General features: G+C 37.1%; 1 pseudogene; it reads right to left on the reverse strand.

Moving 5' to 3' along the window:
• Positions 1-1,256: 1,256 nt before the first annotated feature.
• On the reverse strand, positions 1,257-1,510 carry LOC118830651 (annotated as a pseudogene).
• Positions 1,511-18,304: the final 16,794 nt, after the last annotated feature.

Genomic DNA, 18,304 nt, shown 5'->3' on the forward strand with positions numbered 1-18,304 from the left:
GCTGGTGACTTTGCTCAGCCCTCACTAAACTTAAATCCAATTCACTTGCAGGTCATGATATCACCTCCCTGATGGCACAACCTCTTCAAGAAGGAAGGACAAAGAGCAAACCATCTCTAATCAAAAATGTTTTAGAGCACTTCTTCATATGCCTGTAGATAGCTTTGATTTCTTCAACTGAAAACTGCCCACTTAAATCCCTTATCCATTTCCCAATTGGAGAGTGGTTTGTATTCTTATAAATTTAATTCAGTTCTCTATATATTTGAGAAATGAGGCCTTTACTAGAGACAGTTACTATAAAGATTTTTTCCCTTCCATTCTGCTTTCCTTCTAATCTTGTTTGAATTGCTTTTGCTTGTGCAAAACCCTTTTTAATTAAACATAATTAAAATATCCATTTTACATTTAGTAATACTCTCTGTCACCTGTTTGGTCATGAATTCTTCCCTTCTCCATAGATCTTGCAGGTAGACTATTCCTTGTTCTTCTTACTTGCTTATGGTGCCACCCTTTATTTCTAAATCATATACCCATTTTGATTTTATCTTGATATATGGTGTGAGATGTTGGTTGATACCTAGTTTATGCCCTATTGTTTTCCAGTTTTCCCATCAGCTTTTGTGAAATAGTGAGTTCTTATTTCAGAAGCTTAAGTCTGGGTGAGTGATTCTGACTGTGGTCCTACCTCCTTTGCTTTCCAGAATATCATGTTCCATTACCTCTGACCCTTCAATTTTGCAGCAGCTAAGTCCTCTGTAATCCAGATTGTGATTCCCAAATATTTGAATTGTTTCTTTCCGGCCACTTTTAGTACTTTTTTCCTTGACCTGATAGTGCTGAAATTCAGATATAATGTTCCTTGGAGTTTTTATTTTGTAATCTCTTTCCTGAGGTGATTAGTGGGTTCTTTCAATGTGTATTTTGCCATATGGTTCCAGGATATCAGGGTAGCTTTCCTTGATAATTTCTTGAAAAATGCTAGTCCTCCTTTTGGTTATGGCTTTCAGGTAGGCCAATGGTTCTGCTATTGTCTCACCCTGGATCTATTTTCAAAATCAGTTGTTTTTCCCATGAGGTATTTAACATTTTCTTCCATTTTGTTTTCATTCTTTTGATTTTTTGATTGATTCTTGCTGTCTGATAGAATCATTAGCTTCCACTTGACCAAATTTAACTTTTAAGGAGTTGTTTTTCTCAATTAGCTTTCCTACTTCCTTTTCCATTTGGCCAATTGTACTTTTTTTTCCTTTTTCCCCCCTACATTTTAATACAGGTGGAACATTGAATGATTCCTTCACTTCAGCTCCTTCACAGCCAAACCAGGAGGCAGGGACTGTTTAAGTTTCTCTGCCTTCTCTTTGTCTGTGATGATCAATGTGTACAGGTACCTGCTGCATTGAACCTTAAACTTCACCTTGTCCTTGTTTTTCTTGATCTGGACAGATTTGGCAATATTTCTCCTGGCCATGAGCAGGAAGTCTTTTATTTCCTCGATTTTTCAGGGCATGGCAGCAGCGGCGGGACATGGGGAAGTGTGTGGCCTGAGAGGTTGTCCCACAGGAGAGATACTCACAACTCCCATGGGACCAAGGAAGACAGAAAAACAAAGCCAATTGTACTTTTAAATAAGTTGTTTTTTTTTAAGCTGTTGACTCTTTCTTCATAATTCTCTCGCATCACTCTCATTTCTCTTCCTGATTTTTCTTCTACCTTTCATATGATTTTTAAGCTCCTTTTTTTTTTTAGCTCTTCTATGAGTTCTTTCTGGGTTTGAGACCACTTTCTATTTTTCTCTGGAGCTTTGTCCGTAGGTGTTTGACATTGTTGTCCTCTTCTGAGTTTGTGTCTCTGTTACCATAATATCTTTTTATGGTCAGGCTTTTTTTTTAGCTCATCTGTTTTGGCCTTTTTCTTTTCTTTTAATTTTGATCTTTGCTCCCTTGGTAGAAGAGGCACTGTCTCTGGCTTCTTCTGCTGGGGACTGTCGATCCTGTCTGTTTACCTGGTGCCAAACTGATGTTGTCCTGTAGTCTACAGGGAACCCTCATGTCTGATGCTGTGCTAAGGAGTTGGGGTGGGGAGTGACTGGCACTGCTGGAGGCTGTAGGAGTCTGTCAGCCTACCTGATACTGAACCAGGGTCCTAGTGGTGGTGTCTGGCCTGTGCTAAGGTCAGTGGGATGTCACTGCATTTCCCGGGCTGCACTGGTACATGTGATGGTTTGGTTTCTGAGTGCTGTCTATTTGCCTATGGCTACACTGATGCACATGGTAGTTCTTAAAGTTGGAGTCTACCCATTCTCCTGGCTATGCTGAAGCACGTGACAGTGTCCTGCTGTTAGCATTTGGCTGCTCCTAGAACTTCACTGGGGCTCAGGCTTCCCTACTGATTTGCTGACATGGGGCTTGCTGCTGGCTTGTTTGGATGCTTCCTGTCCTGTACTTCTCTCTCCTTTTACCAGAGTGAGATATACATTTTCCTGCTCACCTTCCAAATTTCTTGAGCTAAAATACTGGTTGTCCCCATTTTTTTCTGGTTCTGCTGTTCCAGGACTTGTTCTGGTGTGCTATTTTATAGTTGTTTAGAGGTGAATATTGGAGAATTCTGGTGATTTACTTCTTACTCTGCCATCTTGGCTCCTGGAAGTCTGACTCCTCAGTTTTTTTAACTGTAAAATGGGGATAATAACAATAGCTCTCACGGTTGTTGTGAAGATCAAATGAAATAATATTTGTAAAGTGCCTGGTACAGAGTAGGCACCATCTAAATGCCTGTTTCTCTCCTTCCTTCCTAAGATGTTGGTCTAAACCTAATAAACCTAATTTTTAAGGGACATGATTATCCCACATCCTAGTTGTTTGTAAGGCCATCTTTGAATTCCTTTAATTTTTTCTCCATTTCCCATCATACTCAGTTGAGAATGACCAAACTGTATGCATTATCTATGTGACTTAGCCATTGATTTAGAAGGTGATAGGGAAAAAAATCTTTGAGGGAAAATTATACTTATTGTAGTGGGCCCAGTGGATAAAACTTTTTATTTGTTGGCTGTTTTCCTTCTTATAAAAGTTTGCTGGGGAAATACTTCCTTATTTATTAATACAATAACCTAGCTTTATGTTGCTAGAAAATGTGTAACCCTAAGCCTACCATTGAGGTCAGGCTGACCTCAGAGACACTCTAGGGAAGCAGGATGGCTGCAAACAATGCTTGTATCCCACCCAAGTATTTTTTTGGGGGTCCCCAGTGCTTGTCTTTTAGGTTCCCAAAATTAAATTGAATTTTTAACTTAATTGCTGATATGCATCTCAAACAACCTTCCCTGGGAACTGTACTTTTCTGGAAACTGCCTACATGCAGCTTGTGTGCTGAACCACACAAAATTTAAACCTCACAGAGACTAAACAGGGAGACACACCTTTTTCTGGCTTTCTCCTCTGTCAAGTGACCTAATAAAATTCTTTCTAAAAGTTTTCAGGTTTTGAATTTTGTTTTTCCCTGAGCAGTTGCAACTCCAATTCTTTTGTTATTTTGTTTTGTAACCTGGGGTATATCACTTAACCTGTTTTCTCATTAGTAACAATGATCACTGGCATCTCTATCAGTTGTAACATTATATGATCCTCTGATTTTTCTGAATGCAATGATCCTCACACCTTGTCTACATTACATTTTATTCTTCACTTAAAGTCATATTTTCTACTTAGTCCTTCAAGGTTGACATCCTGACTTTTTGTATTTGCTAAATTGAATATTTTACTGCTACATGCATTTTTAATTTATATTTTACTTGTTTTGCAAGTTCCCTGGATAAAGGAGAATGTCCTTTGAATTGCATAGTTTGTAAGTCTTCAAGCACTCTTATGATACTCTATAAATAATAAACAAAAGTAAGAAGTTTAAAATTTGGAAGCATTTCCAAGGGGCCAAATGTTGAATTTTGTTATGAAAACTGCCAAAAGAAAGTTGGAAAGGTGACTAAAATAGAATTTTTCTGCATAACAAGTTGATTTGTTTTCATTCCTCAGTGGACCTTGGTAATCCTTATTACTGTCAAGTAGTAATTATTCACAAAACTATTAAAACTTTCATTTTCAACAGATTGCAAATCTTTAATATGTTGCGGTAACAGAAAGGAAAAAGAGAAAAAATATAGAGTAGGCTAATGCTGTTTTCTGAACAAAAGACAGAAATGTTTGATGCAGATTGTGGAAACGGAGCAATTAATGCTAGCCAACTTCAAGGAAACTGGGTACAGTAAGAGAATGACCACTAGCTACTTCTTTGTGACTTGCTGTCAAGTAATATACTATTGTTTTATTCTGACTCACATCTGTCTATAGCTCAGTTTTCTATTACAAATACCACAGTCCCTGAGGCAGGGCCTATATTGCTAGATGGGAACAAAAACCCAGGCCCTAAGCTTTGCTTCAGTTATCTGGCCTCTCACCTCCATGATCCAGCTCAGGACAACAGGCTCGGACAACAGGCTTATCACCTCTGCGAAGAGCACCCCATACACCAGAGTCCTCACATCTAGGACCTGAGGACCTTGACTCCTCATCAGGAAAGGAATTCACTTCATATTTTAAGATAATAAGTGACATTGACTATAAGTTCACTTTTCCCCTTCACTCTATATTTCAAGACCACTTGTCATTGTCTTCTATCCTCTTCCTTTACTCCATTCTCTGTCAAAGATAGCTCATCTCCCAACTAAGTTCAACCACTATTATTTATATGTTTGACCCCATTATCACCCATATTCAATTATGGAGTCATATTGGCCCTCCAATAATCTCTGCTCTATCTCAAATCTTGAACCTCTCCCCATCTACTACCTACTTACCAGCTGCCTATAAGCATGACCAATTCTTACCCATTCTTAAAAATCTTCATTTGTTCTTACCATTTCCAAATCACTTCTATTGATATTATCATATGATTTTTGTTATTATTATTGTTAATATCATCTGTTATATCATATTTTTCTGCTATTGAACCAACTCTGCATTCCTTAATCTCAACTTTATCAGACTGTATGATCTTTTTGGTATGTTGCTGTAACCTTTTTTGCTAATAGTTTATCTTAAAATTTTACATTGATATACATTAGGAATATGAATTAAAGTTTTCTTTCTTTGTTTTGATTCTTATTAGTTTAAGTGTCAAGGCCATATTTGTAGCAAAAAAGGAATTTGTTAGGAACTCTTCTTTTTCCTTTTTTCAAAAACTGTTTGTTTAGCATTGGGATAGAATTCACTTGTAAATTCATCTGGTGTGGCCCCCTCCTCCTCACACCTTTAGAAGTTCAGTTATGAATTGCTCAAATTCTTCTCAATTTGGGTTATTTAAATTCTCTGTTTCTTTTTCTGTTAATCTCGGTTTTTCCACTTTTTGTATATATATTTATCCACTTCTTCTAAGGTAACTATGTTAAGGAAATGTAATCAGTCAACAAATATTTATTGTGTCTAATGTGTGCTAGACACTATGCTTAGTGCTTGAAATACAAATAAAAGCAAGAAATATATATAATATATATAAATATATATATTATATATATATATTTGCCCTCAAGGATCATACAATCTGATGGGGGAAGACGCAAATAAGTACCCTTATTAAATAAAAGTTCTGAAAGAAACTCTTCATTCTCAAATCAATGGAGAAGCCCCAGGAGAAAACAGTCCTGATGAGGTATGAGTGATCTTAGGTGACGAGGCTGAGGTGATCTTATACAGGGTGTCCCTAAAGTCTGGACACATAGGCAAAAATGCATATTTTGAAATATTTGGAATATTAACAGATCTTGATTTCTTTTTCTGGGGTATGCTAAAGGAGAAAGTGTGCTCAATGAAAATTACAGATGCAACACACTTGATTGAATGCATAAAGACTGAATGTGCTAAAATTGATGGCAATGTGGAGTTATTGCATCAAGCTCATGTGAATCTTGCAAAGCACATCAACCTTTGCACCACAAATGATGGAACTCATATTGAAGATGTTATTTGTTGATATTCCAATTAAATAAAATGTTGGAAATTTCATTCATTTCATTTCTTGAAAACATGTATTTTTGCCTGTGTGTCCAGACACCCTGTAGCATGAAGAGTTTCCCAGGGCATGATAGAAAGGTCCAAAGAAGCTCAAGTAAGGGTGAATGTAGATGGACAAAATAGGATGTAATAACATTTTATTTCTTCTTCATTTTTTAGGAATTACACTTTTTCATTGTTGACGCACATTTGGCTTTTGCCTCTTTTTGCAGTGTCAAAAATGAGGAAACATTTCAAAAAGTGATGGAATGACATAAACGAGCTGATGCAGAGTAAGAAATAGTAGAGTAAGAAGAAATATTTCCAGTACAACATCAAAGTCAAAGGAAAGAACAATTGTGAAAACTTTTATAAACTGATATAGAATGGAATGAACACAACCAGAAAATTATTGTTATGCAAAAACAATGGCGTAAAGACAAACAACTTTGAAAGCTCTAAGAACCATGGCCGATATAATGACCATACATGATTCCAGAGGACCAAGGATAAAACATACTATTCCCCCTTCTCAGAGAGGTAATAGATACAGTGTGCAGAATAAGTAAACTATATAACACCTGGACTTTTGGATCATCATGTATTTTTGTATATAGCCAACGAGGGAGTTTTTTTTTCTTGCCCAATGTTTGTTTAAGTAATTTCATGTGCATTATTGTATTATTGAAAGTTTATGGACTTTCAGATGAAGTCAGCGTATGTTAATTTTACTCTATTGCTTTATTTTGTTACAATACATTGTTCATGGAGGGGAAATTATCTATGAACATTTTTATCATGTTAAAATAAAGCACATCAATATAATTTTAAATCAAATTAGCTAATTATATCTGTATTTTTTCAGGTTTCTATTTTTATTTATTAATTCAATTTTTTTCTTTCAATTTTGTTAATCTCTTCTCTGATATTGAGAATTTCTATTTTGCTGTTTAACTCAAGTTGTGAAATGTGTTGTTGTTGTTGTTGTTTAGGTTTCAAGAAATTCATCACATCTATTTTTTTCCCCAAAATTCTGTCCAGATCCTTAACTATGTTTTTTTTAGGTTGAACATCTCTAAGTCTGAAAGGTCTATCTTCAGGTCCTCCACTACTACAGTTTGACTATCTATTTATTCCTATATTTTATTTAGTTTTCCCTTTAAATATTTACTTGCTGCTGTATTTGATGTATGTGTGCTAAGTATTGATATTGACATTGTCTTTAGTACCTTTCAGATAATAATGTACTGTTAATCTCTTTTAATCAAGTCAGCTTTTGCTATCAGGTTGTCCTTTATCACAATTGCTGCTCCTTATATTTTTTGAGTTCAGCTGAAACATAACAGATTTTACTAGGGATACATATTTTATATGTGTAAATTTTTATGTTTCAAGTTTATCTCTTATAAACAACATATTACAGGATTCTAATTTCTAATCCATTGTATTCTCCTTTTTTCATTTTATATATGAATTAATCCCATTATATTTGTAGGTATAATCTTTAATTGTCTATTTATATATAGCACTTTTACTTATACTTCCACTCTCTTTCCTCACTCTTTACAAAAAAAAGTGATGAAAAATAAAGAATAAAACCAGTGATCTATACTTGATGCAATCTACTTTTACTCCTCTTCTATTTCCATTGTCCTGAGCCCAATTGCACATTTTAATCCTTTCTCTTCCTTTTTTAAAACCTCTTCTTGATCTTCACTCTGTAGTTAATGTGTTTATGATCAATATCTCCATGAATCTACTCTCCTTCTTATTTTCTCTTTATCTTTCTTTCTGTTTGTGTGTATATGTGTTCTACCCTCCTTTGACCAATTCATATAAAAATAAGGTTCAAGTGAGACTTGTTCCCCTTACTTTTCCCTTTTGTGAAGTTTTCTACTTGAATGCCCTAATTCTATGAAATAAATTCTCCCACCGTTTCTTCCCCCTATCTACTCAATTCCTTATTGTCTTCCCTTTCTTCTTTTAAGAATATCATACCATAACAAAAGTACTTTCAGGTCCCATATCTAATTGAACTCTCTCTGGAACCCTTCTTGATATTAAAGTACTTTAGGGACACTTGTATTATCAATCCCTAGTAAAATACAAACATCACTCCCTTATGTACTTCCTTCTGATTGCTCACTTGAATTTCCTTCTTAATATTTTTCTTGGCTTCCATGTTTCAAAATATCTACTCAGCTCTGTTTTTTGTATTGGTAATGATTGGAAGTATTCTTTCATTAAAGGTTCACATAGCTCACTCAAACTGTATGATTGTATTCAGTATTTCTAGGTAAATTATTCTTTGTTGTAAGTTTATACATATCTCTTGCCTTTTGGAATATGATTTTCCAAGCTTTCCACTCCTGCAAAGCGTCAGCTACGGAAGTCTCTTTTTTTCCCTTCCTTTTTAAAAAAAATTAATTTAATTATGTTTAGTTTGTCAACATTCACTTCCATGAGTATGAATGATAAATCATTACATCTATATCTATCTATCTATCTATCTATCTATCTATCTATCTATCTATCTATCTATATCTATCCATATCTATCTATCTATCTATCTATCTATCTAATCCTCCATATTACAGTCTCGGCCCTGCATGTCTTTGGACTCTCTTGCTTGGAGATATGATAGGCACACAGCAAAGAATGACTAACCTCTGGACTCTCCTGTTTGGAGATATGATAAGCCTTGAACAAAGGATAATTAACACTCTTGAGTTAAACATTTGAGAAACTGTCATTCTGGGGAGCCTAGCCAGCTCCCAAGAATGATATCTCAAGAGACCACATTGTGAGGATTGGCTCCCCTCCCAATGGGAACATCCGGAGTAATTGGCAGTAAGGTTTCTTTGTACAAGACCTTATTTAAGTCTCCACATGGGTCAGTTGCATTGGAATCTCACCCATGGAGAGGACTCTCTGCCTGGGACTTTCCCCCTCAAGACCCTGATGAGCTGTACCCTGGGATTCCCCAGCTTTGAAGAAAATCAGGTGTTGGAGTTCCGCCAGTTGGTGAGGCATTTATGTTGTTATTGTCTGTGTGTTTGTCATCATTTCTGTGTTAGCTGTGTTATTAGGAATTGTTAATTATTTTTGTTGTAAATTCAACATAGCATTCCCTATCTTTTAATAAAAGCATTATTCCATTGGGAATGTGTCTTATTACACGTACTAATCCAAACCTAACTAAGCTTAATTCTACAGAGTTTCAAATTTTCTCTACTCCCTCCCCTCCTGCTCTCCAAGATGGCATGCAATCTGATATAGGCTCTACATATACATTCCTATTCAACATATTTTCACATTATTAATGTTATATAGAAGACTTAGAACAAATGGCAGTAACCATGAGAAAGAAAAACATAAAACAAAACAAGACAAAAAAAGAAAATAGTCTGCTTCAAAATGTATTCAGACTCCATATTTCTTTTTCTGGATATGGATGAGATTTTCTATCCAGTCTTTTTGAATTGTTTTAGATCCTTGCATTGCTGAGAAGAGCTAGGTCTATCAAAGTCAGTCATTGCACGCTCTGGGTGTTACTGTGCATAATGTTCTCCCAGTTCTGCTCACTTCACTCAGCATGAGTTCATACAAGCCTTTCCAGGTTTTTCTGAAGTCCATTTGTTCATCATTTCTTATAGCACAATACTATTCCATTACATTCATATAGCACAATTTGTTCAGCTATTCCTCAATTTATGGACATCCCTTCAATTTTGAGTTCTTGGCCACCACAAAGAGAGCTGCTATAAATATTTTGGTACATGTGAGTCCTTTTCTCATTTTTATGCTCTCTTTGGGATACAACCCTAGAAGTAGTATTGTTGGATCAAAGGGCATCCACAGTTTTATAGCCCTTTGGGCATAGTTCTAAATTTCTCTCCAGAATGGTTGGATCAGTTCACTCTACCAACAATGAATTAGTGTTTCAATTTTCCCACATCATCTACAGCATTTATAATTTTCCTGTTTTGTCATGTTAGGCAACCTGATAGGTGTGATGTGGTACCTCAGAGATTTTTGATTTGCATTTCTATAATCAATAGTGATTTAGAGCACTTTTTTATATGACTATAGATAGCTTTAATTTCTTCCACTGAAAACTGCCTTTTCATATTCTTTGACCATTTCACAATTGGGGAATGACTTGCATTCTTGTAAATTTGACCAAGTTCTCTATATATTTTTAGAAACGAGACCTTTATCAGAGACACTGGTTGTATAAGTTCTTTCCTAGTATTCTGCTTCCCTCCTCATCTTGGTTGCATTGACTTTGTTTGTGCAAAAACTTTTAGATTTAATATTATCAAAATTATCAATTTTTCATTTCATAATGTTCTACATCTCTTGTTTGCTCATAAATTCCTCCATTTTACATACATCTTACAGATAAACTATTCTTTGCTCCCCTAATTTGGTTATAGTATCAGCGTTTATATCTAAATTGTGTACCCGTTTTCACTTTATTTTGGTATACTGTGTCCGAAGTTGGTCTGTGCCCAGTTTCTGCCACACTATTTTCCAATTTTCTCAGAAATTTTTGTCAAATAGTGAGTTCTTGTCCCAGAGACTGGGATTTTGGGGTTTGTCAAACAGAAGATCACTCTAATAATTGACTACTGTGTCTGGTGTACCTAACCTATTCTACTGATCTACCCCTCTATTTCATAGCCAGTGCCAAGTAGTTTTGATGTTTGCTACTTTATGATTCCATTCAAGATCTGGTATGGCTAGGTCACCTTCCTTAGCATTTCTTTTTCCAAATTCCTCTAATTCCCTTGATATTCTGAAGCATCTGTTCTTCCAGATGAATTTTGTTATTATTTTTTCTACCTCTATAAAATAATTGTTTGGTAATTTGATTGGTATGGCACTGAATAAGTAAATTAATTTAGGTAGAATTGTCATTTTTATTATATTAGCTTGGCTTAACCATAAGCAGCTCATATGTTTTTGATTATTTAGATCTGACTTTATTTGTGTGAAAAGAGTTTTGTTATTATGTTCATAAGGTTCTTGTGTTTCTTTTGCCAGGTAGACTCCCAAATATTCTATAATATCTACAGTAATTTTAAATGGAATTTCTCTTTCTATTTCTTGTTGTTGGACTTTTTTAGTAGTATATAGAAATGCATATTATTTATGTGGGCTTTTTTTATATCCTGTTACTTTGCTGAATTTATTTATTATTTCAAGTAGGTTTTTTACTTGATTCTCTAGGATTTCCTAAGTATATCATCTGCAAAGAGTGATAACATAGTTTCTTCTTTGCCTATGCTAATTCCTTCAGTTTCTTGTTCTTCTCTTGGTGCTAAAGCTAACGTTTCTAATACCATATTGAATAACAGTGGTGATAATGAACATCCTTGTTTCACCCCCGATCTTATTGGAAATGCATCTAACTTATCCCCATTACATATAATGCTTGCTGATGGTTTTAGCTAGATGCTACTCACCATTTTTTTTAAATTTAAATTTATTTATTTAACATATTTGGTTTTCAGCATTGATTTTCACAACAGTTTGAATTACAAATTTTCTCCCCATTTCTACCCTCCTCCCCACTCCAAGATAGCTTATATTCTGGTTGCCTTGTTCCCCAGTCAGCCCTCCCCTCTATCACCCCCCCTCCCCTCTCATCCCCTTTTCCCTTCCTTTCTTGTAGGGCAAGATAAATTTCTACGCCCCATTGCCTGTGTATCTTATTTTTTAGTTGCATGCAAAAACTATTTTTTTGAACATCTGATTTCAAAACTTTGAGTTCCAAATTCTCTCCCCTCTTCCCTTCCCACCCACCCTCCCTAAGAAGTCGAGCAATTCAACCTAGGCCACAGATGTATCTTTATGTATAACCCTTCCACAATACTCATGTTGTGAAAGGCTAACTACATTTTGCTCCTTCCCAACCCATCCCGCTTTATTGAATTTTCTCCCTTAACCCTGAACCCTTTCCAAAGTGTTTGTTTTGATTACCTCCACCCCCATCTGCCCTCCCCTCCATCATCCCCCCCCTTTTATTTTTTTTTTATCTTCCTCCCTCTTCTTTCCTGTGGAGTAAGATACCCAACTGAGTATGTATGACATTCCCCCTCAGGCCAAATCTGATGAGAGCAAGGTTCACTCATTCCCCCCTCACCTGCCCTCTCCCCTCCTCCCACAGAACTGCTTCCTCTTGCCACCTTTATGCAAGATAATCCACCCCATTCTATCTCTCCCTATCTCCCTCTCTCACTATGTTGCTCTCTCATCCCTTAATTTCATTTTATTTCTTTTAGATATCTTCCCTTCATCTTCAACTCACCCTGTGTCTGCTCTCTCTCTTTTACATATATATATAAATATATATATATATATATATATATATATACACATACACATATATATACACATACATATAAAAACATATATATATATAAAACACACACACATATATATACATACATACACATACATACATATACACATAGATACATACATACATACACATTCACCTATATATACATAAACATATATATATATACACACACAAACACACACACACACACACACACACACACACACACACACATATATATATGCATATTCCCTTCAACTGCCCTAATACTGAGGTCTCATGAATCATACACATCATCTTTCCATGTAGGAATGTAAACAAAACAGTTCAACTTTAGTAAGTCCCTTGCAATTTCCGTTTCTTGATTACCTTTTCATGCTTCTCTTGATTCTTGTGTTTGAAAGTCAAATTTTCTGTTCAGTTCTGGTCTTTTCACTGAGAAAGCTTGAAAGTCCTCTATTTTATTGAAAATCCACATTTTGCCTTGGAACATGATACTCAGTTTTGCTGGGTAGGTGATTCTAGGTTTTAATCCTAGCTCCATTGACCTCCGGAATATCGCATTCCAAGCCCTTCGATCTCTTAATGTAGAAGCGGCCAGATCTTGGGTTATTCTGATTGGGTTTCCACAATACTCAAATTGTTTCTTTCTGGCTGCTTGCAGTATTTTCTCCTTGATCTGGGAGCTCTGGAATTTGGCGACAATATTCCTAGGAGATTTCTTTTTGGGATCTACTTGAAGAGGTGATCGATGGATTCTTTTAATTTCTATTTTGCCCTGTGGCTCTAGAATATCAGGGCAGTTCTCCTTGATAATTTCCTGAAAGATGGTATCTAGGCTCTTTTTTTGATCATAGCTTTCAGGTAGTCCAATAATTTTTAAATTCTCTCTCCTGGATCTATTTTCCAGGTCAGTGGTTTTTCCAAGGAGATATTTCACATTGTCTTCCATTTTTTCATTCCTTTGGTTCTGTTTTATAATATCCTGATTTCTCATAAATTCACTAGCTTCCACTTGCTGCAATCTAATTTTTAAAGTAGTATTTTCTTCAGTGGTCTTTTGGACCTCCTTTTCCATTTGGCTAATTCTGCCTTTCAAGGCATTCTTCTCCTCATTGGCTTTTTGGAGCTCTTTTGCCATTTGAGTTAATCTATTTTTTAAGGTGTTGTTTTCTTCAGTGTATTTTTCAGTATTTTTTTGGGTCTCCTTCAGGAAGTCATTGACTTGTTTTTCATGGTTTTTTCACATCCTTCTCATTTCTCTTCCCAATTTTTCCTCTACTTCTCTAACTTGCTTTTCCAAATCCTTTTTGAGTTCTTCTATGGCCTGGGGCCAGTTCATGTTTTTCTTGGAGGCTTTGGTTGTGGGCTCTATGACTTTGTTGTCTTCTTTAGGCTGTATGTTTTGGACTTCTTTGTCACCAAAGAAAGAATCCAAAGTCTGAGACTGAATCTGGGCGCGTTTTCGCTGCCTGGCCATATTCCCAACCAACTAACTTGACCCTTGAGTTTTTCAGTGGGGTATGACTGCTTGTAGACTAACGAGTTCTATGTTCTAAGTTTGGGGGGGAGGTGCCAGCTCCATCAGAGCCGCACTCCTCCTTCCCCAAGAACCCCCAGTCCAGACTGGGCTTAGATCTTCAGCAGGCTGTTGCACTCCTGCTCTGATCCGCCACTTAATTCCTCCCACCAGGTGGGCCTGGAGCTGGAAGTAACAACAGCTGTAGCTGCCCCACCTCCGCTGCCCCCGGGGCTGGAAGCCCAACCACGAACTCCTTCCACTCCTGCAGCTTTTTCCACTAACCTTCTCCGCAGTCTTTGGTGTTTGTGGGTCGAGGGGTCTGGTAACTGCCGCAGCTCACTGATTCAGGGCGCTAGGGCCCCCTCCGCCCGGCTTCTGGTATGGATGGTCCACGCCGCTCAGGCTGGGCTCTGCTCCACTCCGTTCCCAGCTCCCAGCTCCGTGTGGAACAGACCTCACCCAGAGACCATCCAGGGTGTCCTGGGCTGGAGCCCTGCTTCCCTCTGCTGTTCTGTGGGTTCTGCCGTTCTAGAATTGGTTCAGAGCCATTTTTTATAGGTTTTTGGAGGGACTCGGGTACTGAGCTCACTCTAGTCTCTGCTTACCAGCCACCATCTAATTTGTTCTTTTTCTAGATTTTCAGTTGCATGCCCAATTCATTGATCTCCTCTTTCTCTATGTTATTCGTGTACGTATTCAGAGGTATAAAACTTCACCTAAGTTTTGGTATGTTGTCTCATTATTGTCATTCTATTGAATGAAGTTAATGATTGTTTCTATGATTTTTTGTTTGACCCATTTATTCTTTAGGACTAGATTTTTTAGTTTCCAGTTAATTTTTAGTCTATCTTTCCATGGCCATTTATTACAAATAATTTTTTATTTCAACCTGTTCTGAGAAAGAAGCATTTAATATCTCTGCCTTTCTGCACTGAATTGTGAGGTTTTTATGCCCTAGCACATGGTCAATTTTTGTGTATGTGCCAAGTAGTACTGAGAAGAAGGTATATTCCTTTCTATCCCCATTCAATTTTCTCCAGAGGTCTATCATATCTACCTTCTCTAAAATACTATTCACCTCCTTAACTTCTTCCTTGTTTATTTGGAGCTTAGATTCATCAAATTCAGAGAGGGGGAGGCTGAGTTCCCTAGGATAGTTTTGCTGTCTATTTCTTCCTGTAGCTCCCTTAGCTTTTCCTCCAATAATTTGGATGCTATGCCACTTGGTGCATATATGTTAATAATGATATTACTTCGTTGTCTATGCTGCCTTTCATTAGGATATAGTTTCCTTCCTTATCTCTTTTAATTAGATCTATTTTTTTCCTTTGTTTGACATTCAGATTGCTGCCCCTGTTCTTTTCTTCAGCTGATGCATAATACATTCGACTCCAGCCTTTTACCTTTACACTGTGTGTATCCCTCTGTTTCAAATGTGTTTCTTGTAGGATTGTGGTTTTTAATCCATTCTGCTATTCACTTCTGTTTTATGGGAGAGTTAATCCCATTCACACTCACAGTTATGATTATCTCTGTCTCTCTCTCTCCATCCTATTCCCCTGTCCCTGCTTATGCTTTTATTTTTTCCTTTCTCCCTTCCTCTCCTTTTGACTGCTTTTGACTACTGCCTCCCTCTATCTTCCCTCCCTTCTATCAGTGCCATCCCTTTTCCTTCCATTTTCCCTTACTAATTCTTCTCTCCCTTCTTGCTACCCCCTCCTTTTCCCCTCTTATTTCCTATAGGGTATGTTATATTTCCATACTTCACCGAGTATGTTATTCCCTCCTTGAACCAAATGAATGAGAGTAAATTTCAAACAGTGCTCCTCTTCCTCCCTTCTTTCCCTCTACTATAATATGTTTTTGTGCCTCTTCATTTGATGTGATTTACCTTTTTCTGCCTCCTTCTTTCCTGTTCTCGTATTACAATCCCTTTGCACCCCTTAATTATGATTTTATTATCATATCAGTTAATTTATACCCACACTTTCTGTCTGTGTATATCTCATTTAAATGTCATAATAAAGATAAAATTCTCAAGATGTGCAAGTATCATCTTCCCATGTAGGGATGTAAACAGTTTCTCCTTATTGAACAACATTTTTTTTTTCTTTTTCTTTCCTCTTCATCTTTTTATGCCTCTCTTGAGTATTGTATTTGAAGATCAGATTTTCCATTGAGCTCTGGTCTTTTCATCAGAAAGGTCTGGAAGTGCCCTATTTCCTTAAATGTCCATCTCTTGCCTGAAAGATTATGCTCAATTTTGCTGGGTTTTTGAGCCTTGCTTGTAATTGATCGTTTTGCTTCTACCTCTCTAATTTGACTTTTAAAGTCCTTCTTAAACTCTTCTTGGAAAGCTTTTGGGGCTTGAGACCATTTTTTTCCTTCTGAAGTTTCAGATGTGGTATAGGGTCAATGCTGTCCTCTTCTGAATTCATATTTTGATCTTCCCTGTCTCCATAGCAAGAGTCTATGGTCTTTGCTTTTCCAAGTTACTCTTTTGCTCATTGCAATTGCCTTTTTCCTGGTTTTTAAAGTCGATCTCTGCTTCTGGACACAAGGGGCTCTGTCCCACACTTCTTGTGCTGGGGTCTAGGGGCCTGGTTACTGGCTTTGTATGCTGGGGCCTATGGTTCTGGTAGCCAGAAGCTATATGATGCATAGCTTACCTGGTGCTGACTTGGACCTGGCTGGTGTGTTTTGAGGCCAATTGTTGTGCTTCTGAGTTTTCCCAGGGTTACACTGAAGCTCATGGCATGAGGTGTGGGAGAGGGGTGGTCTGGCTGCCAGAGGTCTCCCCCTCCTTGCAGGTTGTGCTAGAGCACGGATTGGCTCAGCAGGCAGTGGATGCCTGTCCATGCTGGTGTCTGCCGATTCCCCTGGCTATGTGAAAGGCACACTGGGGGTCCTGGTGTTGGCACTTGCCCACTCCACCACCCTAGGGTTTAGGATGTCTCCTTGGTCCATTGAAGTGGGGCTTGGTCTTGGCTTGACTGGATGCCTTCTGTCCTGTACTGGTTCCCTTCAGTCACAGCAAGAGGGACCTTTCCTGTTAATCCCCTTAACCTCATGAGCTAAAAAAAACTGCTGCACCCCATTTTCTGCTGGCTCCATTGTTCCAGGATTTTTCCTGCTGTGATATTTTCTGGCTTTTTCAAGGTTAGTAAGGGAGAGTGAGAGTGACTTACTGCTTACTCCACCATATTGGCTCCTGGAAGTCCCAAATTCTCTTTTTATCTTAATTTTGACCCTTTGATTTTTTTTAGTTCTTTCTTGATAGCTGCTTGCAGTATTTTTTTTCTTTGATTTGAAAGCTTTGAATTTTGACTATGACATTCCATAAAGTTTTCATTTGGGAGTTTTTTTTCAGCATCTGATTGGTGAATCATTTCTAATTTCATTAAATCCTTCAGTTTTAGTAGATTTGGGCAGTTTTCCTTGGTGATTTCCTGAAATATCACATCCAGATTTTGGGGGGGGCATAGTTTTCAGGTATTCTAATGATTCCTAAATTATCTCTCTTGCATGTCTAACAGAGAAGTTGTTTTTGAAATGAGATTTCTTCCATTCTTTCTATTTTTGTCAGGTTTTTTTATACTATATTTTAATAGTTATCCTTGTCTCACAAGGACATTAAGCTCTGTTTGTTCTGTTCTTTACTGAGCTCTGTAGGCTCTGGCTCCCATATCCCTTTGCTTGGAGCTCCAAGATATAGATAGTAGTTGGTGGTCCCAGTCTTTGTCAGTTACTTGGGAAGATCCTGCAATTTCAGAATGACAGAATTGTTTTCCCCTCCCTACTCCCATTCTTCAATCCCTGTCCTGCCCTGGTCACTCTTCTCTGGATTTTATCTGTCATCTTATTCTGAGGTTAAAGTGACAAAGTTGAAGTCCCTCCATACCTGGTCTATCCTCACATTATGAATCAAAAATCTTGTTCTAAAGTCAAAAGAGATAGAAACTTCAAGATTAATGATCATGTATACTTCCTGCCCAGGTCACTTGCCTATGGGCTGAATTCATGACCTTGGGCTAGAAAAATGACAATTCCTGCTCAATCTATTAAATCTTTCTAGATTTTGTTGGAATAGCATCAGAGGAGAGATTGGCCATATATTGCTTCCTCCTACTTTCCTTTCTCTTCCTACCTCCCTGTAATCCTTTTCTTTAGATATACTTTCTCAGGGATTAAGTCCATTATCTGTACATCTAAGTGTTTTTCATAATATGGAAAATCTATATTATTTAAAAGTATTTTTCCTTAATCATATATATCTAAGGTGATCTCTTGACTAGCTATGACTCTCAATCAGAAATTGCATGTTATTACCGATATAATCAATATGGTGCATCTAGAAATTCTGGGTATCTATAGGGAATCCTTCTTCCT

Source organism: Trichosurus vulpecula, chromosome 9, assembly GCF_011100635.1.
Source record: "Trichosurus vulpecula isolate mTriVul1 chromosome 9, mTriVul1.pri, whole genome shotgun sequence".
NCBI classification, from domain to species: Eukaryota; Metazoa; Chordata; class Mammalia; order Diprotodontia; family Phalangeridae; genus Trichosurus; species Trichosurus vulpecula.